The sequence below is a fragment of the Euprymna scolopes genome, chromosome 6 (genome assembly GCF_053919585.1).
Source record: "Euprymna scolopes isolate OS-2025 chromosome 6, ASM5391958v1, whole genome shotgun sequence".
In the NCBI taxonomy this organism is placed as follows: Eukaryota; Metazoa; Mollusca; class Cephalopoda; order Sepiida; family Sepiolidae; genus Euprymna; species Euprymna scolopes.
The window spans coordinates 36249261-36275534 of NC_136487.1; the positions used below are offsets into that span (position 1 = coordinate 36249261).

The following is a 26274-nucleotide window of genomic DNA, read 5'->3' on the forward strand; positions in this document are numbered from 1 at the left end:
TAGTAATCGATAGTAATGGAAGTTCAGTAAATTTGTTAACTTAAGTGGAACGGCTCATCAGAAACTTGTTCACGTTGGACTTGAAGACAACCATATTATAGACAGCTGGAAAGCAGGAAAACGGAAGACAATTCCACAGGCGTGCAGTTCTTAGAAAGAAGCTTTGATCATGGAATCTATGTTTAGGTTTAGGCACAGATAAAGAGTGTGGAAAATTATTGATAATGTTTTCAGCTAGTCTAGTGTTTCTTGTGAAAGTTTGGCGAGGGGGGACCATAGATTGAAGCTCAGTCGAACACTTTCCATGAAAATAACGATAAAGCAGAGACAAACTCGCAATATCTCTTTTGTGAGATAGAGGTTGCAGTGAAGAGAAAAGGACATCTCCCACCAGGCCACGAAGTCTATTTTGAACCCTATCAAGGCAGGACAAGTCTTTTCTAGCAGCTCCTGCCCATATGTGGCAACAGTATTCCATCCTTGGACGTACCTGGCTCTTATATAGATAGAGAATTGCATCAGCAGTGAGATATCTACTGGATCGATAGAAGGATCCCACCATTTTTCCAGTGGCCTTGGCAACAGATTTGATGTACGTATTCCATTTAAGATCAGGAGTAAAGGTCAAGCCCAGAAGCCTGTCAAAACTTGAGGCCTTCCCAAGACGAGAGCCATTCATTTTAATTGATGCCAGATGGGGATCAGAACGTTGATGATGTAAAGATAGAAGCTTGGTTTTAGATGCATTAAAAGTAACCAGCCACTCCTTTCCCCATTGTACAACGTGATCAAGATTAGAGGAGAGAGAATCGGAGAGAACTTGGTCGTTTACTGTCTTAGATGTGCTACCATAGATGGTAGTGTCATCAGCAAAAATGTCTATGAATGATGTAAGGATGTGATTTGGAAAATCATTTATGTAGATCAGGAAAAGAGTTGGGCCCAGGATGGACCCCTGAGGGACTCCAGCATTTATACTGTGAGCTTCTGATTTTTGCCCATCACTACTACTCTTATGAACCTATCAGAGAGAAATGATTTAATAATTGAGAAGACATTTCCAGCTATACCATAGCTGGAGATCTTGTGAAGTAAACCTATATGCCATACCCTATCAAAGGCCTTTGATATGTCAAGAGCAATTCCCCTAGAAAGGTTGCTTCTGTTGAGAGATTCGCTAATCCTATGAGATATAACTATAAGCACATCTGCTGTAGATCTAGCAGAACGGAAACCATATTGTGTGTCACTAAGAACGTTATTTTTGCTGAGATGGTTGATTACTTCTCTATTTAACACAGATTCCAGCAACTTACTCATGACGCACAGGAGAATTATTGGCCTGTACTGAGAGGGGGATGAACGATCACCTGAATTCTTAAATACAGGGCATACTGATGAGATTTTCCAGGGTGATGGGAAGCAATTCTCCTTAAGACAACGTTTAAACAGTTTTGTAAGTATGGGTGCTAGTTCTGGTTGAAGTTTTTTGAGTACTATAAGTTCATTAGTATTGGAGATTTGATAAAATGTCATTACTTGGGGGGGGCGGTTCATCAGGAATTTATTTATGTTGGACTTGAAGACATCCATGTTGAAGTCAGGAGGGAAACAAGCAAGCGGTAGAGCGTTCCACAGGCGTGCATTTCAACCTTATCTAATAACATATCAAATTTGTATTTATTAATATTTAATATTACGCCATACAATATTTGTAGATATAAATATGTTTTAAAAAAAAAAAAAAATTTAATTGAAATAGTCACATAAATATAATCGCATATTTGAATCTCGGCTCTTATGATTGTATTTGTGTAGCCATTTTGATTTTGATTTTTAAAAAGAAATGTATTCTACATTTGTAGCCCCTACAAGGTTAGTGAAAAAATCTTCAGTAGAAATTAAAAAATTTTTGGTGCTTCTGAAAGTAAAATTCAAATATTGAATGTCAAGTAAAACTAATCGTATCTGCTTAATTGTCATGCTTGAATAATAAACATATAAAATTACAAAAAAACGATAATTATTTATTAATGAAAATAGTTTTCAAAGAAAAGCGGCGAAAATCTTAGTTACTTCCCTTGTTTTGTGTGTCCCAAACAAATATGGCGAAGCATTTTTTGATAAAGGTTAAAATTCTTGTTTATTAAATGATGCAGTAATATTTAACAACTTGCAACATGACAATTCAGTAGATAGCATTACTTTTAGTTGAAATGGACATAAAAAGTAAGTAGATACCGTTGTTTTTTTTTTGTTTTTTAATGGAAATTCATTTTTTACAACTTTAAGATTTCACTTTTGCAGTGAAGAAGTGCCAAATATTTTAATATATTAGAAGTTTTTCTTAATTCATATTAACAATATATTTAATTGTTACTATGATTATTTTTAATACCTACAGACGCTAGTGTTTCATCCATTCAGGAATCGGTGCAGGCAGTCATGATTACTGTCGGTCAAGAGATTCAAACTCAGCCATGAAGCCATCTCTGATTCCGTTAATAAGGAATACACACACACACACACACACACACACACACACACACACAATATAATTTATTTCATGTAAATGACAGATTTGGTTTCTCAATTGATAGAGCATTAAACTTCATGTTTTTTTTAAATGAAAATTGATTTTTTTATTTCGGATTTCATTCTAATAATAAAGAAGCATTGTATATTGTCATTGAAATAAGAGGCTACAGTGATAGGAGCTAGATTATGTAGAGGCTGCATTCTAAATGGTAAGTTGGCACAAAGATATTTGTTCACATACATTCAAATTTTTGTATGTTAGTACGGTCAAGGAAACAGGAAGCAGTAAAGGAATTCCAAAGGCAAGCATTCTGAAGAAATAAGCTATTAGAGAATAAAATTTTCTGCTATCTAGGAAATTCTTGTGAAGGAAAAAGATTTTCCTGCCAGTTGAGTGGGTTAGGAGGATTTTTATTGAGGAGTACAAATGCAATAAGTTAATCAAAGCGCATTATGCAGAAGGATTTATAAAACAAGTACGCAGATTTCAATATGAGATTTTGTTAATATCTGTCTTTTATATCCAATCAAAATCCATCATAGCTAACACTGCTTTTCCTTCAGCCATTAGATCTTAGCCAACAGCCCAGAAATCAGGGGGTGAGGGTAAAACTAATATCTTTTACCAAATACATTAAAATGGAATTTTCTCTCTGAATTTCAGTAGTGGTTGATCTAACATAGTCATTTGTTTTAAAAACCACTTGAACGTATATAAAACAAAATTAAAATAAAAAATAATAACCTTACAAACAGTTCCAGCACATTCAAAGTGTACAGGTTGATAGATAATTAAATTTTACTCTGATTGGTATATGTTAGTTGTTGCTAATTTTTTACATTACCAACTACTTTACTCTATTGCTCGGTAGGCCACACAAATGTTATTTCTAGACCAAATTATCAAACCCTCTTCAGATGGTCCTACCATTTCTATTTTGCTAATATGCTCAGCAGTAAAGTGTTTCTTTTTTTTTTATAAATCTTTTACTTATGTTATGAGTCACGGTCACAAAATGATGTCAGTTGCTCTCATTAGATCTTGCTCTTAATGTACGATTCCAAGGCTAACAAAATCAATTGTGAATATAAAACTAAATGTAATCTTCCGTATCTGATAAGTTGACGTAATATTCCATGAATGTCAATATTTCTGCTTTTTTCTAATGCATGAATAATGCAAACGAATCTGCATTTAACTTTATATGTCTAACATATAAAGTTGTTTTGTGAAATTTAAAAAGTTGGACCTAAATAGCATTTAAGCTGATCTATAAAACTTGGATTCTGACAATTTTCATTTGTGATTGTCGTGCCATGTTATTGGTACTATAATCATGTACTTTGCTTTGTTTTTAAATTATTATGTAGGTTTGTCTTGACAATATGAAAAATATTTCAATTATATTATAAAAACAAAATAAAAATCAGCAAGGGAAGTAACTCATAGTTTGAATTGAAGAATATAAAGAGTTGTTTCAGAATGTTTGCGATGAAGAGTAATTATTTGGATTACTGTTCTCATCTTGGATATTATTATGTTTCGGTCAGCCTCAACATTCTCCAGGTGTGTCTTAACAAACTCTTGAATTATTAGATCATATAAATGGTTCAGTTTGAAGTTCCATATAGATCCCAAATTGTGACATGATGCACCAGAAGTAGGTCAAAGGTTGGGTTAGAAACATTAAAAGAATAACACGGAAGATGAGAACAGTATTCCGAATAATCAAAATAATACAAAAAAATGTTATCTCTCTTAGAACTAGAATTTTTCCTTTTTTTTTTCCTGTATAAGTGTGTGTGTGTGTGTGTGTGTGTGTGTATATATATATATATATATATATATATATATATATATATATATATTAATACGATAGCACGTGTGTTATTTTGTGTGTCACGCTTACATCTTTTTTCTTCCAAGTGACTGTCGTTTAATTGTTATGACCTTCCATTTCTTGTAATAAATAATTTTACCAAAAATTCTTCATAAGTTTTGGTTTTGGTTTCGATTCAAGCTGATACTCCTAATTGATATGGATATATATTTTTATTTTTTAAATCCCAACTTTATAATATATAACTCTATAATAATATATACAAAATCTGCATGAATTACAATATTGTATTAAAGCATATTTTGTGACTTTGCTAGCTTAGATAAATACTTTTAACAAAAGAGCTGCAACAATATTAGAGTGTTTCTATTTATGCTGAACATCTACAGAATGCCAACATCAATATATTACACATGAAAGAGTCCGCTATGGAATTTTCACAGGCCTCACTCGTATAGTAATACTTATATATATATATATATATAAATGACAAAGTTATATTCCAAAATTCATGATGTTAACCATCTTATAATTTATTCCCTTAATTCAGTTGACTTATACAATTCTTGACAGTATCTGTTCCGTAGCGCAAAATCAATCACTTAATTATTATATCAATCAGTGAATCTATTATGCCCTTAACTCATCAGAAGAAATAGCAACGATCAATCTGTCAAAAGGAATTGAAATGTGCTTTGACATGGTGAAAATCCGAAAATTGGAAGAGACGCTGCAGTTACTTTTATATTTTTCCATTACGCCATATTGAATTTTTATCAAAGTCATTAAACCCAACTATTCGTACTAACAATTTTAATTAATTTATGAATCTTCTACCAAAATATTTTATTTAACAATTAGTAAATTTATTAATTCTAAGTTGTGTATACATACTTATGAAAATAATATCAACAAATTATAAACTATTATACATGTTTGTATATACTAAACTAAGCTAAAAAAAAAAAAAAGAAAGAAAACGATTTATCATTTCAGTCAGTTATCATGACTAAACAATTTATTCGAATTGAAAACTATACATAATTCAAATCTATTAGCTATTACAATCAAACACATCAATCCTTACAATTATAATTTTTAAAATCATACAATTCAAAAATTATACTTACGTTTTGTTAAGTTTAAAAATAATCTGAAATTCTTTTCTATCGTAATTGTCAATAATTAAATTAACTTTATAAAGTGAGGCAGAGTTACCTCCCTTGGAATAAATCTAACGAAATTAACTTTACTTATATTTATTAATTTTTTTTTTCGCAACGCATAGACATCCAAATTCAACTAATAACTAATCTTAATATAGTTTTAATGTCTTTCATTCAATATTATTTTTAAAAAATTAAATCGATTTATATTATAAATTCACTAATTTTCCAATACAAAATGTTAGTATTACAGATTATTTCCATCGATAATCATAAGTTATTAAGTTATACTTCATATTCGCTAATATTGAATTGTAAATAAATTAGTTACTTCCATTTACTTTAATTTTTATTTATTTATTTATATGTTTATTCATATTATTATCAATATCAGCACCATCATTATTATTTATATTGAACTAGCAATCGGTGCCCGGCGTTGCCCAGGTGTTTTGAAGTGTATGCTGAGGAAAAAAAAAACGGTCAATTTTTTTAAACTTTGACCCCTATTATGACCTCTTAACATTTATTGTTTAGGGATCAAGTAAAGTTAATAAGTTAGATCCATGTCCAAAGAATCTATATATAAAATATCACGTGTTCAGACCTTAAATTGTAGGAGGAGTTTGGTAGAATTCTCAAAGGTCTAATTGTTGAATATTGACCACTTAATCGCCAAATTTCTGTCGAAAACCTATCACATCGATTTTCCCAAATCTCAGTACCCTGTATATCAAATTTCGAATCTGTAGGCTTAAAATTGACAGTTTTAGCGTAGGGAAATGCACACAGACGCACAGACACATACAGACACTATCACTTATACATATATATAAACATAAACATCATATATATAAGGATAATAGTACGCCATATATATAACAAAAGACCATTATTTACTGAAGTGAAAGGAAAACCCGGGGGAACTTTACCCAAAAATAAATCTATATTTTTTTATGTGTATTGATAGTCTGGTACTTATACAGTTTAGTGACGACATTAAAAAATGGAAATATTGAAAAAAAAATTTTATTGTACGTAACTGTTATAGACTGAAGTTCTCCGAAAAAAAATTTCACTTCATTTGATCAAGTAGTTTTTTTTTTTTTTTTACAGCGAAAAACAATGATTTATCACGGCTACGTCAACGTGGCCATTTTGGAAATGTTATTGCAGGCCCAGGAATTCCCCAAGGGCAGGTAACTGCCGTACATAGCAGAATACCTCCATTTTAGGCCAATCTAGCCCTTTTTCCCCCCCACCAGAATGAGATTTTTTTTTTTTTTGCGAAGACAGATGCCATTTTTGGGGTGTTTTTTTTTTTTTAATTTGTAACAGAAGTAAATAAACGAAGTTTCGAAGTTATCCATGTGTGTCCAACTGAGCATGTTTCGAAAATAATCTCGTATAAAAATTCTTCAATTCTTTGCATTCTTCAATTTCTTTGCATATTCAATAGTATTCTTATTTAAAAATAAAAAAATGCAAAAAAATTGCAGATTTAAAAAAAAAAAGAAAAAAAACGTAAAAAGATTGCAGATGTGTTGTGCGCATCTCAATATGGCGAGAAAAAAAAAAGGCTAGATTGCGAAATTTGGCCTAAAATGGAGGTATTCTGCTAGGTACATTTCCAAAATGGCCACGTTGACGTCGTCATGATAAATAATTGTTTTTCGCTGTAAGAACGAAACTACTTGATCAAATGAAGTGAAATTTTTTTTCGGAGAACTTCAGACTATAACAGTTACGTACAATAAAATTTTTTTTCAATATTTCCATTTTTTAATGTCGTCACTAAACTGTATAAGTATCGATAGTCTTATCAACACCCCTTTTTTCTATTTATTTAAAAAGAAAATACAACTTTATACAAATTCCTTATTAGTTTTTTTTTCGGTTCTCTTATACGATGATCATCTTTATTTAACTATTACGTGTAATTATATTCATACAGATATTCTATATGATTTATATTTGCGTAATATTTGCGTAGAAATGAAGAAAATCAAATTTACTGTGTATTTATCGTGTTGCCATAACAACGTGACGTAGCTAAGGACGGCAGTGAACGTGAGTGTGTGTGCGTGTGTGCGCGTGTTTTCGTGCTGTATTGTTTGTAGTAGTAGTAGTACTAATAATCTGTCCAGCGTTTGCTTTCCTGTTGTGTGAATGGCGGACGTTGAGTCGGAGGTTGGATTGTGATGTCTGTAAGTTTCGTATTTTTGTAATTTGTAAATGGCAAGTTAGAAAAAAATTAAACCCTTCCAAGATGGACAATAAATAAGACCAAAATATTTTATGGTAAAGTTAAGAGCGTAAAAACTATAGTTTTTTAGGAGATGTGATTATTGGATTAACCAATCAGAAATCGTCTGTGGCACACACATCTCTGTTTTTATAGATATATAGATAGATATAGATAGATGTAATATTTTTAATTTTTACATTTCACAAACTTAACTCAATTCTACATACGACAATCTAGTTTTAATAAACATTTTACGAACTTGTTCGTTATTAAAGCATAATTTTTGTTATCAATGTATATATCCTAATTCTCTAATAAGTACGTTTCAGAGTTTTTTCCCCTGATAACATGTTATTTTAATTATAATTAAATAAATGTATATTTAAGTTAAAACTAATTCTAATTTTAATTCAAGTTAATAAGATTTATAAATATTGTTTAGACCTAAAAATTATAGACCATATCCAATCCAGGTTTTCCTTATACTTTAACCCCCACCCCTCCTATGTACTTTAATTACATCTTATTTATTTATTTATTTATTTAATTTTTTAATTAAATTTAACTAATAATTCCAAAATTAATTTATGGACATTAATTTAATGAGTATATATATATATATATATATATATATATATATATAGTTTATCTTAGTTGATTTACAATAGATATATCTTATTATAACTATAACATTATTTTCAAATCACATTTCAATTCCTTTTGACAGATTGATCGTTGCTATTTCTTCTGATGAGTTCAGGGCATAATAGATTCACTGATTGATATAATAATTAAGTGATTGATTTTGCACTACAAAACAGATACTGTCAAGAATTGTATAAGTCAACTGAATTAATTGAATAAATTATAAGATGGTCAACATCATGAATTTTTGAATATAATTTTTTGTCATTTATTCTATGTATTGCTCTGTGATCACATTGAGCTTCTTATATAAGGATTGATATATAATAAGAAAATAACTTTAGTATCTACCCAGTGATGTGACCGAGTGTCATTACTTTCATTTTTATTTTGATCATGCCAACCCTCCTCCACAAGTGAATTGATTTGTCATTGTTTTTTTTTGTGTGTGTTTAAAACGTTGAAATTATGAAAAACTGAATATTATCACGTTTTAAATTTGAAAATTCCATAAAACGTGAGAATTTTATTTTATAAAAACGATAAAAGCTAAATATTCATTGTAGCGAAAGATTTGTGACCATATTTTTCAAAAAAAAAATATTCCACAATAAAACCAAATGGGCTTCTTTGCAATTGCTTCCTATTTGTGGAACACATTACCACAGGACTTCTTCCTTGCAGCTTCAACATGGTCGTCTTCAAATCTAATGTCAGCCGATTCCTGTCAGAAATCATCCCCACAAATATTCAAACTTGGTCCATTCCATCAATCATTACCAATCCTCTCATAAAGTTCATTTTTCAACTGACAATCATTCCATCTTATTAACTTTTAATCTCGAATGGCATTTAGCCTTGATAAATGGTGACCTTTCTAATAAAATAAGAAACCAATAAAACAATTTTTCATAATTTAAGTTAAAAGAAAAAGAGATTAACATTTCATATCAATTACAAAGGAAGAAATAGATAACATTCAAAATGTCCTTGTATTAATTTTTATTTATGAAAATCGTTCCAGACAAGGCATGAAGCCACTTAATATAAGGAACGAAAAAATACTACTAATTCAAGGTCTAAAACTAACCAACCATAAGTGTTAAATGGATAGATTCTGACCTAGAAAATAGCAATTCTTACCCCTTGATCAGTAATCCCACTCGTGGAATTTGAGGACTAAAGGATAAAATGAGGAAAGCGAGATTGCCGGAAGTAAAACCATGAATAAACTGCTTTTTTTTTTTCTTTTTTCTTTTTCTTTTAAAGAGGAGTGTGTTATATACATGTGTTGTTTCATCAAACTGCTGCTAGCTTAAATTTGAAATAATCATAAGCACCGGAAGTATACAAAATAAAAATTTAATCATGTCCAAATACTTTTTTTTTCCTTCCCTCTCTGGATATGTATATACATACTTGCAACTTTAGTATTGGTCTTGTCCGCATGGAAACTGTACCCTCCGTTCCTTCCGCTTGGTGGGTTTGTCCATTAGTCATCGCATGTGCATGCATTGATAGAGTGTATGCCAACGATAATGTGCTTGCATATGTTAATGTTTCCTCTTGAGATGTTTTCATGTTTGTTGTAGATATTAAAAGCCATTCCAGCATAAATTGTCTCTTAGATATTGGCAAACCGTCGGCTCTTTTTCCCCATTATTTCTTAATGGGGAGAGAAAGAGGGTGCGTGGTTTAATTATTAATAAAAGCGGGACTGTTTAGCTATTCAAGATGGCGGAAGGTAACACTGTGTTTCTCTTTTTTTTCTGGACAAATGATATTTTTTTTTTTTTTGTTTATTTGCTTCGTGCCTTCCCCCACCCGTGTTCTCTGGACAATAACAGCAAACATTGGCCAATATGTTGACCAATATTGAGTTTGTGCCAAATGGATGATGGATGGTCTCTCTCTCTCTCTCTCTCTCTCTCTCTCTCTCTCTCTCTCTCTCTGTAAAGGGGAAGAGGATGGGTGGCTGAGATAGTGGAGAATAAAAGAGGGGTGCATAGGGAAGGGTTGTTCAAGTGATGGTCAATTTTATCACTTAGTTGGAAAGAAATCAGGAAGCAGATACAGAGGTGAGGGTATGTGTAAGGATAGTTTCGGAAAGCACCAAGTTAAGGTAGTGGGCAGAAGTTTCTCTGGAATCTCTGCTGGTTTGTGGCCTGGATATCAAAGGTGTTGTCCTTGACACAAAATAATGGCCTTTTTTTTTATTCTTTGAGTTGGGAGGAGATAGCAAGCAGGCAAGAAGAGGGTGAGATGACAATGTTTGTTGGGTGGGGAAGTCTAAAAAGAATTAATGAGCCTGTGATTATAGGTAGAGATAATGGGAAAGTTTCTTTCTCTTGAAGTTGAGGAGGTAAACAGCTTTAACAAAATCGAAATTATTATAATTCTTGTAATAATGAAACTAGAACTGTCTTTCAGAGCTGAGATCAAAGTGTAGTATTTTTGTTATTGTCCCAATCCAGAACTGGATTTTCCCCACATTAAAACCGACCTTGTGTCTAAGTTTGTCTTTGTTCAATCTCCTCTACCTAACGTTCACAGTTAACATGTATTGGAATAAATGCATAGAAGATACTGCCAATTCTGCTGCAAACATGGGCTCCTTCTACCAGGCTATAAAACTGTTCACACCTGCTAATATTCTATATCTATATAAAGTTATCGTTCACTAATGCGTAGGATATTGTTGCCACATCTGGGCTGATGTACCAACTTTTCTATTGGATAGTGCACAAAAAAGAGCCTAACCTAATAGGTCTTGCGCTACTTGCTAAGCTCCAACCTCCATCGCTCTTTGTATAATTTAAAATGGGATATTGTTGAAAATTTCATTATTTTTGTTTTTAAAATTCGATGTCTGTGACCTCTCTCTTTTGTAATTAGAATTGATGCCTCGGTTCACTCCAAATCTGTGAAATCCATTATAAATATTTTGAGTCATTCGTTTGTTTCAATGACGCCATGAGTATTTGCTGTGAGCCATACGATAGTTTCTTTTTGATGTATACATCTTTGCTCCATCTCATTGTCATGTTTATTCACCTCGTCCCATCTTATTTTATGGAATATTTGGGTGTGTAAATACATATTAGCTTTAAGCTAAATTTTCTGGGGGTTTTTTTATGTGAGGCACTCTCTATCTCTACTATTATATAAAAGGAACTTTGTGTGTGTGTGTTCCCTATGAATTCAGAAACGGCTGGGTTGATTTTTTAAAAATTTCACATGAAAGTACTTGATTAATCTGGGAGTGTTCTTATGTAGGTTTTGTATTGAAATGTGTCTGATAAGTATTGAAAATCGATAATTGAAAAAATCTGATCAAAGAAGAAAGTCCGATTTTGAGCAAAGTTAACACTTTTATACAACCTAACATCACAAGTGCCTTTGAGAAGTTTTATCACTACACAAGCAGAAAGGCCCAGCCTATAAAAGCAACTGTAGATTCTTTTATAAGACAGGGGCATGTTCAAAATGAATGATTTTATTATTTAGTGGAAAGTACTGGAGATCTAGCAAGATTTCTTACTAGGACCTCAGGGAATATCGCCTGTTTTGTATGTGAGCGATCACTTTTAATAATCTGCATGAGGACTAGTGACTCAATAATAATAATAACTAGCAGGCCCTGTGGAAATTTCACAGCAGAATCTTTCATGTGGAATATATTGCTGTGGGGCACTCTGTGGACGTTTGTGTGAGTGGAGGACCCCCCCCCCCCCCCGCAATATTATTGTAGCCCTTTTGTAAAAAACTGGCTTTACTCGGTCGTGAGATATACTTAAATATGATATTTTAATTTGTCCAGATTTCGTATATATTATTATAGAGTTGTGATTTCAAAAGTAAAAAAAAAAAGTATTTGGGTATCATCAGCTAGAATCGAAACTGAAACCAAAACTGTAACATTCAAAGCTGGTGACGTTACCACTGTACCAACGTGACACGCATATGAACTGATTAAAAATAAACACAGATGAATGTTCAAAATGTATAACGATTTTTTTTTCAATTTTGACCCATTTTTAACCCATTAAATACTATTTCAACCCATTAAATACTATTTTAACCCATTAAATACTATTTTCACCATTAAATACTATTTTAACCAGCTAAAATGCCATAAAAGAACGGTCCATAAAAAATCCAATCATTTGATGCCCTTAACACCGCTCTGCAACTTGAGGTTTCGGGAGAGATAGAGTTTGAAAATATGAAGACAGACAGACAAGCAGACATATGGCCTTTTTAGACATTATTTTTTTTTTTACATTGCATCTTCAATGATTGAGCAATCCTATTTATAAAAAAGGAGGAAAGACGCTAACATCCTACAAACATTAAATTAGTGTATCTATATGCTAATTTGATGTTTGTAGTATGTTATCACCTTTTACTCCCCCCCCCCTTTTTAATAAATAACCTCTCCTGATCGAATAATTTATAATCTGGAAACCATGACACATGTAAGTACGTACATTAAAGGTACTACGGTACTAATATATAGATAACGGTGGTTAATTCTTATTTTAATAAATAAAAAGAAGAATGTCATTTTAAAGATTAAAATGATATTTTTGTCTGATGTTGGTACTTCAGGCACTAATATTAATTAAAGTAGTTTAATTTAAAATGTTAAAGATTATGTAATTTCCCAACAAAGTTTGACAAATACTGTAGGATTTTTCAATTAGAACTGTCAAATGATTTTCCCATTTCGATATTTGGTAATCTAATTGACACACTCCTTCTCTACCTGACGTGTTGAGACCAATTAATGACATATCATTGCCTTGTGTTACAGACCTGACCCTGCTTACCATGCTCTCCTCCCACTTCTCCCCTTACTGTCATTTGGATAATGTCACATGGATCTAATATTGAAATGTTGGTCTATTATTTTGTTTAAAGCGAAACTGATGCTGTGATCCTCCTCCCCTTCCTTGCCTGGTGAATGAAAATGGAGGAAGGGGGGGCAACTTTTGTGTTCTGCTCAGCTGGTCTTTTTTTTTTTTTTTTCTGAAGTCTTTTCTACTCCTCCAACCTTTCTTTGACACAACCACCCATCCACCTCATGGTCTTGTCTGCCTGTGCATATAAGGACAATTTCTATTGTCACGTCTGGGGTTGGGGGGTCATATGGATATTTGCACTAATCCCTAAAATGTAGTACTTTCACATGCACCCTCTTTTCTACTCCCCACTCTATCTGGACATCTTGCTCTCCCTTTTATTCTTTTTTTTTTTTTTGTCACGAACTTCTTATTCTCCTAGATCCTTTTTAACCTCTGACCTTTCGAGGGTCAGGTGAGGGGCCAGAAAGGTTTTCTTGTGGTGGGATGGGGCTGCTGAGAGTCTTTCGTTAACAATCGCCCATGTCTAGCCATCAGAATTAAAATAATAGTGCAGCCAACAATAAAACATTGACAGTAATTTGAGAGCAAGTGTTGAAATTTTAAGATTGTGCAAGCATGAGAGGAAGAGGGGGAAGAGTTTGGCATTGTGTGATGTGTTACAACGGTTACATATTAGGATGGAGTGTGGCATGGGTGTTCATGCAAGACTGCTTGTTATACCATTTTTACCTCTCGATCCCTTGTCGCTCCCTCCCGGACGACTGTCACTCTCTCAATCTACAATAGTTACAGAGGGTTTCTTTGGGCCAGGATATTTCCAGCGAGGAGATACTTAAACTGGAAACCTTGATAGAAAACCGGTGCTGTGTTTATTGACAGTATTATTACCTTATAGCTGTCATTCAATTGATTACAAACTTGGATAGAGAGGTGTTGATGATCAGTAAAACAGTGGGGACAGATGTGGGCGCAAAGTGAGATGAGAATTGGGGAGTGGTTGGGAAGGCGGGTCTTGACTGAGATGTCATTTTATTGTATTTGACTTGAGATAATTTTGTCTAGTTCCTTGTTTGCTTACCCAGCTTCATCCTCCTCATCACCTCCCAAGCTTCCTGTCAAAGGATGTCCTCTTTGGTCTTCTCGATGGAATGAACGTCCAGAATTTAAAAGATTATCAAGAGGATGTTTGTATTAGCTGCGATCTCATTGCCAAGATTTATCTCCCTCTTTTTGTTAAATCTAATTGGGATAGAGCCTGTCAAATCAAGGAATCTTATTCCTGGTTTCAATTATCTCTTTGTCTGCGGCAGCCAAAAAAAGAAAAAAAATGCTTAGGACAAACATTTATCTCTGAAGATAAGACTCTTTCATAGATTCGTCTTTGCATCTGAGAGGCTCCGTCAATCAGTTGGCATGCTTGAAAGAACATAGTCGTTGCTCGGTGTCATGATTATTATGTCCATTTTTACATGCTGGCATAATCACGTTGACACTCCAGCTCCCGTTGTATCACCACAGTTAAGCAACATTGAACCTGATCAGTACTCAGATGAGTGACCGTTTGGGAATTCCAGATGTTTGTGCTTTCTACTTATATCAGCATTGTTCCCTGTGTCCTGGACTTCTCCTCGCTGCTGGACACAAGCAGTGACAATTCAGGAGAGGTGCTGTTGAGCATTGTGAAACCCTTGCCTCACAATTACACACACAGCTTACCTTACAGGGAGTATGCATTGTCTCTTGAGACTAAACGAGTCATTGTTACATATTGGCATGTGTTAGACGACTTAAAAAATTAACTTATCTCTGTCCAGGTTTTTATTTCTCTTGAATCCATCCTTATAACTTCCCATGTTTTTAATAGGTTTCTTCTGTCTAATGACAATCCAACTGTTCTACATCTATTAGCTCAAACATTAATTCATTTTTTTTTTTTTTTTCAATCTGACAAAATAAATGAAGTCTTGTGTTCGGTAGACATCTTTTAATACTGTCCAGATTTAATCTCCTTGTGAGATCTAATCCTCTCTTTAATATTCACATTATTTATCTATTTTATCGTTCTCGTAACATCTCTCTCGATGCAATGCAGCACATCATATTCGGCTTAACATCTATTTTACATTCTGGCATGGTCTGGCTTTAAGAAATTGATTTTCAAACTAACCTATTTCTGGCCAGGTTTTTATTTATCACTCTTTCCCTGAAGTCCATTTTCATAATTTTCTTGGCCTTCTATAAACTGAAGATGCTATCTCAACTGTTCTACATCTATTAACTGAAGGCTATAGGATCAAATACTCTATTCTACACATATATCTCCCTATATTGTCCAGATTTAATCTTAATATGAGATCATGAGAACTAAGGCTGTCTTTAAGAACGCATCCATCATATCATTCTCAACGTGCTGATTGAAATGGACATGTCTTAAGAATCTCTATTTTATTATGGAAGCCCAAAAACACCCAGGTACCCACCGATTTTTTAAATTTTAATATCGAAACAGGCTTATTTAAGCCATTTTTCACGTGGTTTTTTTTTTGTTTTAACGTTCGTTTTTTCTGTGTTCTTTATTGTTTTTTCGATTTTTACATTTAATATCGTTCGTTTGCATTACGTTAGTTATTTTTTTGTGTTTTTTTTTTCGATGTTTTGATTCCCACCCCCACCGTGCTTAGGTTTTAACGGTCGTTTTTATGTTTTCTTTTTTTACTTCGCTTATAATAAACAAACCTGGTCATTGACCTCATTTGCTGAATAGCTATTGCTTACATCGTCGTCGTAACGCTCTACGATTTTCGTGTGGGCACCTGTCAATTTGGTTCTTACTTAAATAAATTCAAACATCTTTCAGTAACTCATTCTGGCTGGCCGAACGGTTCATGTTTTTTTTCACATTTTATTTTCAAACTTCGCCTTAGGGCTTTGAGTTCGCCCCCCCCTCCCCCGGTTTCTTTTTTATTCAAGAGCACACACACCTCCAAACACCCGGGCAACGCCGGGTACCCCCACTAGTTTATAAAAGCGAAAATGTATGTATGTATGTATGTGTGTATGTTTGTGTGTCTGCTAAAAACTTTCGACAGACAGAACAAAAATTCACAAATTTGCTCTCATATGAAAGCCCCATCCTTCGCCCGACAAATATCGAAAAATTAGCCAAAAGCGTTAATTTTTTTACTCTTAAATAAGCACTTTTCTACAGCAAAAAACGTCCTCTCATGAGATCGGTTCTATGCATACGTCAGACAATGTCATAACCTGATTTAGTTTAAATATTTGAAGAACTGACAAAATTTCATGTACATAGTGTTAGCTCAGTTGGTTAGAGAGTTGGGTGATTATCTAAACGTTTTGGGTTTGAATCGTGGTGTGAGATGTCTATTTTTTTTTTTTTTTTTCGATTTTTTTTTAAATTTTAATATTGAAGTTAGGTTATTTAAGCCATTTTTCACGTTACGTTCGTTTTTCTGTTTTTTTTTTGTTTTGTTTTTTTTTTACTTCGCTTATTCTTAGGTTTTCATTAACACCCTCTAACTCCGATCGACCACACACACCCAAAAACACCCGGGTATCCACCGATTTTTTAAATTTTAATATCGAAACAGGTTTATTTAAGCCATTTTTCACATGTTTTTTTTGGGGGGTATTTTTAAGATTTTTTTAAAGCAGTTTTAACGTTCGTTTTTCTGTTTTCTTTTTTGTTTTTTTGATTTTTACATTTAACATCGTTCGTTTGCCTTACGTTAGTTTTTTGTTGTGTGTTGTGTTTCCAAATGAACACCCAAAACGCTGAGTTATCATTTTCAGATCTTTATTTCCAAATGTTCCACGTCACAGAGTTTGTAGCTCTTAATCTTCTCCCTTAATTGGTCTGTAGATACTTCCATTCGACTACAAAGACAACTCCTGTCTGCTAACCTAGTGGCTAGCTAACTCACAAATCGTCTCCTCGACTTCCCGTTACAAGCTCTCCTAACTTAAAGACTGCTCAAACATGCATGTTTTTTCAAACTCTACTTAATTCCACTTTACTTTAAAATGACCTTTGTGTAAGACTCTAGAGGTCAACCTATTTTTAAATTATTGTTTATGTTCTTTAATTTTAAAACATCTTGATATAAATAAGTTTCTCTGCAAATATTTATTTTGTTATAACATTCTATTTGTACATTACAAATATTAAATATTACAACGATCATAACAATCGTTGACTAGCAATACCTTCAGCATTTTCCTGCTATATTTTAACACATTTATCACTTATTTGAAGCTTGTATTTTTAGTTATACACTGAAAATTGATTTCTGAACTAGCAGCACACAAGATGGCAAAATTTATAATTTCTTATGAGCATTCAGTCATAATTTAGTGAACTACCAAAATAAATTTTGTATCATTGTTCTGTAAAAATCTAACATAGTTCATTAGTCATAATTCAGCACTCATAATTAAGGGATCGTAATTTCGTGGTCAAAATTCAGCAATAATAAATAAGCGATCATAATTGATCAAATAAATGACCAAAATAAATTTTGTATCATTGCTCTGTAAAAATCTAACATAAATCATTGGTCATAATTCAACGCTCATAATTTAGTGGTCATAATTCATTGAACGACCAAAATAAACTTTGTTTTGTAAAAATCTTTTTGTAAAAATCTAACATAATTCATTGGTCATAATTCAGCGAGCATTGAACTATCGAAATAAATTTTGTATCATTGTTCTGTAAAAATCTATGTACCCACAAGTTTTTTTTTTTTTTTTTTTAGATTTAATGAAAATAAAATTTCAGTTAGATTCCTACTTAAAGGAATCCACATTATAAATCTTTTAGTATGGAAGAAATTATACTTTGTTCAACTTCCAACAAATTTATGGTGGTCATCTCATAACCAGCAGATGTGTTGTTCTAGACGAGGATGTCCATCACACACGCACTCACGTTTTGATCAATATTGGGGTCAAATAAATTGATTTTTTTTTCTTTTCTTTTTTTTTCTTTTTTTTTTGTAATTATGGAGAAAATATTTTCAATAATCTTACCAGAATATAATCCTCTGTGAGGCTTAATGCAAGTGGCATGAAATAGTTTGAACAAAAGTAGAAATATATACATGTACATACATACATCACTCGGGTTTCTCAATTGCATATATATTTGATGTGAACGTTTTATTAAATCTCAAGAAGACCATTCCAATATTTTTTTTTTTTTTTGGCTTTTTCTCTTTCCATAAAAAATAGATATATAAAAAACATATGAACCTATCCATCTCTCCCCCCGATCTTCTTAAAGAATTCTCTCCTGGGAAATCAAAGACTTGATCCTCTTAATGTGAATCTCTTTCGAATTTGTCATTGCTCAATTTCATTTCTATGGAACGTGGTTTTTCTACTGTGGTTGATGCTTGGAAATATCGTTGGACGGCTGATCTGGTTGAGACTTTAGGTACTTCTGACAATGATGTTATGGATCAGATGACCTGGAGTTGGGTGGGGAGAAACATTTCGGGTTTATCAAAAGTTGTAAACTGTCTTCATGCAACCTCACAAAATAGAAAATCACATGACTAACTCATATATTACTAGGTGTACCCAACTCGGCGCTGCCCAGGATGCAGTGAATGCATTTTAGATTATAATTTTAATCTTCATTTCTTTGCACATTAAAAAAAAAAAATTATTATATTCTCCAATTAAATATATGAGATGTTCTCTTTACTGATTTATATTTTTTGGCGATGAGTGAAAAGCATTCCATATTATTAGTTGTTGGCACCGAACTAAGTTTTAAAAACTATAATGATGTATGCTATTATATTCTCAATAGCAAATGAAAATTGGCTTGACAGAAACAAACTTTGATTTGTCTGTTTGGGCATGACTTTGAAAATCCGACACGATAACTTTAGATATTAGATAACTACCATTATTATTAGTATCTTCTTATATTACCTACTATGAAATTTTCATGAGTTCGTTTGCAATATTTTTGGCATAATTTGTTGAGTGTTATTGCCACAAATATTTGAATGATTACATTTATACCCAATGCCGATAAGAACAAACCTATCAGGTACCAGAATTGCTGTATAAAATATATTGAATCTCGTAATTTTTCAATCGCTTTTCGTCTTAATGCAAGTGAAGAGCTCTGCTTACCCTGACTTCATTCTTTACAATTCAAAATTTTATTGACTGGATCTATACTCTTAATTTTGCTTGGGACAACAACATTTAATATTTGCGATTGGATAATTTTCTTATGTTTATTCTCTACAATAGTGTTTGTTATTCCTTTTTTGGATCAAGAATGGCTCTCTACTTAATTACTATGATGGTAATGATGATAAATATTGATCTAGTAGGTGTGTGTGTGTGTGTGTGTGTACTCCTAGACAAGGTTCAAAAGAGAGTTGCTAACTTGATAGGTTCTGAACTGTCATATAAGCTTCAGCCTCTGTTCCATCGACGAAATTTAGCATCCCTCTGCCTGTTCTACAGGTACTTTAACGATGAATGCTCCAACGAACTGCAAGCACTTGTACCCCCTCGCCGTAAATACCTCCCAACAAACCCGACAAGTGGCAAAATCCCACCCCTTCACAGTTAAGATCCCTAGATGTAAGAGAGCCTTCTACTCCAGTAGTTTCTTCCCCAGAACGGCTAAACTTGGGAATTCCCTTCTGGGTTCCTGCTTCCCCAACTGTACTGACATGCAGAAGTTCAAGTGTAATGGGAACCGACATCTTGCTGCCCAACTCCCTACATAGTACCCCTGTAGCTTATGTCCCTGATAATAGCCCCTACATCAAAGTGGCAATGTGCCTTGTTTGGGGTGAAAATGTAATAAAAATAAATATATATATATAATTACAAGTTTTGTGGTTAAATTCTAAAAAAAAAAAAAAAAAAACATATAGACATATATTCGATTTAAGAATTTATTTTTGTCAAGCAATAAATTCTTAAATCGAATATATGTCTCTGTATGTTGTTTTTTCAGAATTTAAAATTTAACCATGAAACTTATATATTGCTCTATTCTTAAATATTGAGCTTTTCTTTTTTGGTTAGGATCACCTTGAAAGTATTACTTCAAGTAATATCTATCAGGATTTTTCATCTGAATTCTATCAGTGTCTTATCTCGCTTATATATAATTACATAAATACAATAAAATAATTTTATGTATCTACATAAAATTATTTGTAAATATTTTCAGTATTTACTTCGACAGTGCCTGATATGTAAATAAAGCTTAATAGTAAATTTTGAAAAAATATATAGCTACATAGGATGAAATGTGGGAAATTCTGTGTAGCTTAATTGTCATATTTTAAAACTTTCTAATATATATATATGTGTGTGTGCGCGCGTGGCAGTGTCGTTGGATGTTACAACAATAATGATAAGAAAGAGCATTGTTAAGAAAGGTTGGTATGATATTAATTTAATACATACACATACACACACTTATTTGGATATTAATAAAGAAGAAATCTGTTTTCTTTCATGATAATTTGTGTTGATATGAACGGCCATGAAAAAAACACTCGTTGAAAACATTGATGTTTGAAATATAAAGATATCTTGAAAAAATGTCAGAAACTCCACTTTATGGCGATTTGACAAGTTCATCTGCAAAGGTCACTCCTGTTAAAAAAAGCAGTTAACCAAGTTCTGGATGGTAAAAATTTAGTCTTGGGTTACTTGAAATATAGGCCAGATATTATGAGTTTCTTTGGATAAGGAAAAACAAGATGGTAGATAAAAATTCAAGCATCTATTAATTAATGTCCAGGAATTTGATCACCCCCAAAAGATAACCAAACTTTTTATTTTTTTACTCATATGAAATGGCACTTGGGGGAAAATCACTTGGTTATGAAAATGAAGCAAGAAGATGAGAGACCCACTCACGTGAGTAATTGTGAAAGGTAGGTACCCAATGGAGAGCGAAGGCAATGGACTCTCCTGTTGAGTGTAACGGTTAAATACAGATTTGAAGAAGATGAAAATTTTTTTTAGAGCTTGAGAATGATTCTCAATATAATGAAAGTCTGAGTCTATTACAATGCTCGACTTAAATCGATGATTGCCAGTCTTGCCCAATCCATGTTCGACGGGAATTACCAAGAATCCGAGTCAGATTATGCAAGAGTACCATATTTTTTTACGATAAGTAGGAAAAAAATAACTACTCCATAGTTAAATATTTACTGATTTATAAAGAACAGGAATCGGTAATTGTATCGGGATCTGAGGAAAAATATTGGACTTGTCCCATCACTAATATATATATTTTCAGAAAGTTTAGATAAGTTATCGGTACCGCTGGTTTCAAACCTGATATTAATAGGGAACCGTTTTAGGTCCCTATATCAAGCTCTCTTCAACTGATCTATATCGTCTGTTTATAACCAGAAGTGGAAACTGTGAAAAGATGTTTCCACTTCCAGTTATAAACAGATGAGATAAATCGGCTGAAGGAAGCTTAATATAGGGACCTAAAACGGTTCCCTATTATCATCAGGTTTGAAACCGACGGTACTGATGACTTATCTCATCTAAACTTTCTGAAAATATAAATATTACATTCTTATTTGGAATTTTTTTTTTTCCATATAATAGAGTACTTTGATGGAATTCTTTTCTCCAAAATATAACTAAGAATGTGTGTGTATATATATATATATATATATGTGTGTGTGTGTGTGTTTTTTCTTTAAAATGTAAAACATACTAATGTTACCATAATAACCTGAAAATACAACAAACTAGCATTTAAGTACATACAATAAATGTACACTAAAAAAAGAGAAGCCTACTTAAGAGTGTTTCAGTTTATTTAATTAAGTAAACAATAGGACAATTTAATGTGAGGGTGATGTATATATAAAAAAAAAACAATTTTAATTCACAACATAAAAATATTTTATTTGCATAATTATTTCAAGGAGTATTTCACATCTCGTTTTCATGAAACATTTCATGTCTCTAATTCGTATTTTCAAGAAAGCAAATTCACTAAATATATTTGTTCTTGTGTTTATGCAAACACATTTTGTTTTGCAACAGAGCCACTACACGGTAACGACATCGTGAATTCAATAGTATAAAATAAACATTTTAATACACAAACTAAACATTAACTAGTAATTGATCACGATCGCATATTGACACTTAAATTGTATTTCTTTGTCTGCATTTCGACCATTCAAACACAAATATGTAAATGATGAAATGAAGGCAAGTTAGTTGTGCTTAAAGTGGAACGTTTTACATTTTTATGACGTAATTGTCATTCAACTACACATACACACATGTACATATGTATAAAAATATACTGCATAATCATGTTGATACACCAGTTCTCGTCAGATCACCGAAGTTAAGCAACACTGAGCCTGGCTAGTACCAGATGGGTGACCATTTGGGAATTCTAGGTGCTGTATGTGCTGTCCGCTTATCTCGGCATTGTTTCCAGTCGTTCTGAACCTTCACTTGCCGTTGGTATTTAACAATGTCGACTCAAGAGAGGTGTGGTTGGAGATTGCGCAACTCTTGCCATAAAAATTCCACGTGTAGGCATCCTTACAGCGAGTATCCATAGTCTGTCAAAACTGAAGGACGCTACCATGTAATTAAAAAAAAAAAAAAGGAAAAGGGCAATAGAAAAGCGATTAGACACGGGAAAAATAGAGATCTAACGTGTTTGTTTTTATTATTTTTTTCATACATTCTGTCTACACAGCATTTTATATTATGTATTTTACACACACACACACACACATCATGTATCCTTTTTCAATATGAACATCTAAAATAGACGTTTTGCTTGAAGAAATGTTTTTAATACAGATCAAAACATCGTCACTGTTTGTACATGTCTGTACGAATAAAAAGTATATACTAGCAGAGGGACCTGACGTTGCCCGGGATTGCATGATTATCAATGAATATTTCCTACTATACTTTAATTGTCATCGTATTTGATGAAATCGACCATTTTTCAATCAAATCGATTGATTGCCTGCTCTAGTTGGGAATCCATTGCAGTGCACAGAGAGGGGGCTTCACATGCCTCCTGCAGTGACTTAGTCCATAATAGATTCTAGTCTACATTGCACTGTAGAGAACCGCTTGCTAATTTTATAAAATTATTTTTATATAATAGCTTGAATTAAAAATGAAAATGTCAAGTATCATGTTTAATTGTGTTCTAAACAGAAACATTAATTTTGAATGCACCCCTGTTTTATTAAAGAACCTACTGTTAATTTTATATGCCGGGCCCTTCTGCTTGTGTGCTAATAAAACTTCTCAAATACATTTGTGATGTTAGGTTTTATAAGGATGTTAACTTTGTTCAAAATGAAACTGTTCCTTCTTTAATTTGATTTTTTTTCGATCATCAATACTTATCAGAAACATTATCAGAAGTCTTGGGTATATCTAAGGCTACTGCCTTATCCAGTGCACTGTATATACGTTCACAGATTATAGTTAGGATATCTGCAGTAGAATGAGCTTGCCTCTATCCATACTGTTGGTCAGAAAAAAGTTTAGTACCTATGAGATGGTGGACTAGTGCTTGATAAATTAAGGGCTCAAAGATGTTGGTGGAGAAGAAAGAGGGTATTGGGCCGTTAATTGAGTGGGTCAGTTCTTTCACCAGAAGTTTTGAAAACTGGTACCACAGAAGCAATTTTCCAGCAGTCAGGGAAGTAAGATTTGGTAAGGCATTTGTCGTAGAGATTATTAAAGAAGACTGGGGAAACCTCAGCTGCACATTTTTTAAATAGTATAGCATGGATGAGATCAGACCTACACGTCTTTGATGTGTTTAGGCTTTTTATGAGATCCTGAACATGAGAAAGGGTGATTTTCAGATCATTGTGTGGCTTTTGTCTTTTGGTGGGGAGTGGTTTGTTGAGTCTGAAGTGGAGTTAGAGGTGAACAGTCAGGCAAGCACATTTGTCTTGTCAGTTGCTTCATGTTTGTTGAATAGTGGAAGAATTGTTGATTGCCTATTATTTACTACACTATTATAAATTTTCCCAAAATCCTGAGTTCCTAATTTCTGCAACTCAATACTTTTTCTGGTGATTTCGCTATGCTTTCTCTTGACTGCAGCTATTTTACTCTTACAACTATTTCTAATTTCGATCTACTTTTTCTATTTGTACTTGACTTATCTATATATATATATATATATATATATATAAAAGCGAAAATGTATGTATGTATGTGTGTGTGTGTTCGCTTTTTCTGTATGTCAACAAAAGGCTTTTTTCAGAGAAGCGGTCGCTCGCCTCACAACTTTTTAAAACTTTTTATATCACATATAAATCGTAATATCTCACAGTTAACAACGAAGCTCGCCTGTCTATTTAATTTGCTCAATTTCGGGAAGATAAATATTCAATGTTTGTCGCTCGCTGCATGTGGGTTAGTCTTTTTCATATAATATCTTGGGGGGGGGAAGCGTTCAGCAGTAAATGAATACCATCCCGCAGTCAAACCTGACCTCATTAAAACGGGCACCTGCTAAATCCAAGTAATTAAATAAATTCAAACGTGTTTCCGTTAGCATCTCGCGGTGGGGCAATGGTTAACATCGCACGTTTTTTTTTTTCACACTTTAATTTACAACTTTGCCTCAAGGTTCGGGTTCGATCCTGATACTTATTTTTTTTTTTTTAACCCCCTCACACACCTCCAAACACCCGGGCAACGCCGGATACCCCTCACTAGTGTCTGATAAATCTGTGGTATGCATATTGCCTTTGTGCAATGACAACTGCACAAGTTGAATTGAACCAATAGGCCATGTTTAGGGTTAAAAAGAATAATAATAAAAAAAATTTAATTAGTAAGTGACTCCCTACTCCAACACAGGTAAAAATTTCTGACCCTCCCACTACTACTGATTATGTGCACAGAAATCTTCTTGTGTGTATAATTTTATGTGCCAAATACAATCTATAAAGTTTCCATTTTATGAATCATTAAGTGTAGACAAAAAATAGTCTGAGTAAACTTGTTTGAAATTGACTGAGTTGTTCCAAAATGTCAGATGACAAGATTACAACTGGTAACCTGACACAGTAAAAGCTACTGACACCCATCGCTATTGTGCGATGGTATATTTGATAGCATCGGGCTGAGCGTTATCAACAGTCATAACTTGTCTGGTATTGAATCGGATGGCAGCATTTTCTCAAATTGACCTTTTCATTGTTTAGTACTTCATTGCTTGCAGATGTTACAAACTGTGCATTTGGTATAAATTTTAAAAACTTGTCACAAGACGGGTCCATCATACTGCATTACTTTTGTGATAAAACCATGTGTTAGCCCGTTTGCTAACAAAGATCGCCCCCCCCCTCAATGTTGTGTGCCCGGTCTTCTTCTTTAATGGCCGTGTTGTTGTCCCTTACATTCGTGGTTGCTGAAAGGAGGCCATGCACTGGTTCGCAAGTATAAAAAGTAAAATATAAGAAAACCCAAAAACACATTCTGCAAATATCAGTTGCACTTTATGTGTGCCTCGGACAGCATTGATCCTCTACATACTAAGGTCCTTATGTGCATCCTGTTGAGTCTATATTGATGTCAATTCATCTCTAACTGCATAAAGCCACAATTGCACTCCACTGTGTCAAACTTGCAACTGTCCTCGACCGTCAAAAACCCAAAACTGTCCGTAAACCATTCCCAACTGCCATAAACTCATTGCTACTCCTAAAACTAACTCAAAAAATATATTAACCGATTCCTTGTTCTTGTTACTGCTATGCCTTAATTCACAATTCTATTTTAGCCTTCTTTTTGAACAACTTATACCTTTTGTTCTGCTGATAAACCTATTTGTCCCCCAACAAAGGAGGGAATTGACCTAGTAATTCACTCCCGTTCATCCATTCGTTCGCATTTTTTTCAATAACCACTCC

General features: G+C 33.1%; 1 protein-coding gene, 1 long non-coding RNA gene and 1 pseudogene across 3 annotated transcripts in view; 2 read left to right on the forward strand and 1 right to left on the reverse strand.

The window, feature by feature from the left end:
- Positions 1 to 9996, reverse strand: part of LOC145277608 (uncharacterized) — a 44090-nt gene extending 34094 nt beyond the window's left edge. The window contains exon 1 of the long non-coding RNA XR_013868168.1: positions 9858 to 9996. This is a non-coding gene — a long non-coding RNA (uncharacterized LOC145277608). The remainder of the gene's footprint in view (positions 1 to 9857) is intronic.
- Positions 1 to 26274, forward strand: part of LOC145277605 (TOX high mobility group box family member 3-like) — a 730818-nt gene that overhangs the window by 33771 nt on the left and 670773 nt on the right. The window lies entirely within an intron of this gene.
- On the forward strand, positions 22660 to 22776 carry LOC145278428 (5S ribosomal RNA; annotated as a pseudogene).